The sequence below is a fragment of the Scylla paramamosain genome, chromosome 8, assembly GCF_035594125.1.
Source record: "Scylla paramamosain isolate STU-SP2022 chromosome 8, ASM3559412v1, whole genome shotgun sequence".
NCBI classification, from domain to species: Eukaryota; Metazoa; Arthropoda; class Malacostraca; order Decapoda; family Portunidae; genus Scylla; species Scylla paramamosain.
Genome location: NC_087158.1, coordinates 13,655,800 through 13,658,299, shown reverse-complemented (window position 1 = coordinate 13,658,299; position 2,500 = coordinate 13,655,800).

Below are 2,500 nucleotides of genomic sequence, written 5' to 3'. Positions count from 1 at the left end.
TTACCCTCCTTCCTCCTCCTCCTCCTCAGCGAATAAATTGATACCATGCAGAATGGAATAACTGCATGGAATTTTTTGATGAGAGTTGAAAGTTGTACTCTACGGCTACCACTACAGTGTTTGTGGGGGTATATTGCTTGATTATTGGGTCTTGTGTATGTGTGTGTGTGTGTGTGTGTGTGTGTGTGTGTGTGTTGTGATGGTGTAAACACAGTTTGGGGATGCAGGGATGGTGCGGCAGCCTTGCTTGGCGCTTTCAAGAGAGGCAGCAGTCAATCAGGCCCCAACTCTGTTTATTCCACTGTTGTTGCGCACTTTCCCTGAAGGACGCCGTGCACGTTTTTACCCCCTGCAGCGGTGACCCCTGGCACCTGAAATCCCGATGGTGGTCACTAACTGTCAGGGCCCATACTAACAACCCGTCACAGGTCAAAAGTAAATGTAGTGACCGTTAAATCAGAGTTATCTGTGTGTGTTATGCAGTGTAATGTAGTGCTGGTGTAGGCACAGTGTGGAACTTTAGGGGTGGTGAGGCAGCCTTACCTGGCACTTTTAAGAGAGGCACCAGTCAATCAGGCCTCAGCTCCGCAATCACCTTCTATTGATTCATACTCTTTATGCCACCTGCAGCAGTGCCCACTGGTACCTTAAATCCCGATAGTGGTCACTAACTGTCAAGGCCCTTACTGAACCACAGCCCGTCACAGGTCGAGAATAGTAGTTGTGACCTTTTACTCGGGGCTGTCTGTTATGTGTGGGAGGGGTTGTGTAGCCGTGGCTCGCAATTATAGCACGCACCGAAAGACGAAATATCCGCGTAAGATTTTTATAAGGAGGCGAACAGTGACAACAGAAGATTTGATATCAGATATTTATCAAGGTGATTTTTAAATGTTTCTGTTGTATTCGAGCTGACTATGGTTGAGGGCAATCCATTCCAAATATTTAGAACACAGTGAAGAAATGCTTGGCCTCATTTTGTCACAAGGCGTTGAGCGTGTATCTTGAAACCGTTAGTTCTAGTTGAGTTGGACTGGTGCATTGTGAACAAGTTTTCTGGTTTAACGTTCGTAAAACCTTTGAAGATTTTAAAAACTTCGATGACGTCACCTCTTATTGTGCGTTTAGTTAAGGGATATGTCAAGTTCCTTGAGCCGATCTTCATAAGATTTGTTTCTTAGTCTCGATATAATTTCCGTTGTCCTGCGCTGTATTTTTTTTCTATTTTTTTCGATGTTCTTGCAATAGGATGACCAAAATTGTACACAATACTCAAGGTGTGGACGTACAAAACGAATCAAAAAGAGCAAGTATTACCTTTTCCGTTTTAAAACTGAAAGTTCGACCGATAAAACCAACCAGTTTATTAGCGATTTTTACTGCTTCCGTTATTTGATTACAAGGTTTGAGTTCTTTTAAAATTATGACGCCTAAATCCTTCTCTTTATCAACACTACTTCAGTGAATGTTGTTCATCGTGTAGCTTTCATGACGGTTGTTATTTTCAGTATGTAATACGTGACATTTGTCCAAGTTAGAATTAATTTGCCGCGTTTCTGACCTTTGAACCAGCTTGTTTAAGTCGCTTCCAATATGTTGGCGTTGGGATACCGAGGAAGCTGCACTTACTATTTTTGTATCATCAGCAAATTTTGATATTTTACATGTAATTCTTTCGTCATCGTCATATATATATATATATATATATATATATATATATATATATATATATATATATATATATATATATATATATATATATATATATATATATATATATATATATATATATATATATATATATATATATATATATATATATATCAAAAAGTATAGGTCCAAGAACAAATACTTGAGGAGCGCCGCTTTTAATACTGGTTCACTCTGAAGTATTTCCATTAATTACTTAATTGTTTACGGTCTGATATCTAATTTGCTATCCAATTCAAAAGATGACCCGTAATCCCATGAGCTTTTAATTTACTAACAAGACGCTGGTGTGGAATTCCGTCAAATGCTTTTTTTGAAAATCGAGGTGAATTACATCGACCGCCCTAGTGTTATCGTATATTTTAAATACATAATTGTAGAATTCGAGTAGATTTGCGAGGCATGAACACTTGTTTCTGAATCCATGTTGAGAATCTAATTATTTATTTATTTATTTATTTATTTATTTTATTTTATTTTATTTTATTTTATTTTATTTATTTATTTATTTATTTTTATTTTTTTTTTTTTTTAAGAAATTAGCGATTTTTTCTCTTATGATGGATTCCATTAGTTTTCCGACAACTGACGTTAAGCTGATAGGGTGACAATTACCAGAATGTGGCTTGTTTCCTTTTTCTATGTGATATTTGCTAACTTCCATTCCGACAGCACTACTCTGGTGTGTAAAGATTTGTTAAATAAGTTGAAAAGTGGCTTTAATATTTCACGTTTTGTTTCCTTAAGTACACGTGATGGAATTTTGTCGGAGCCATGAGTTTTATTGATT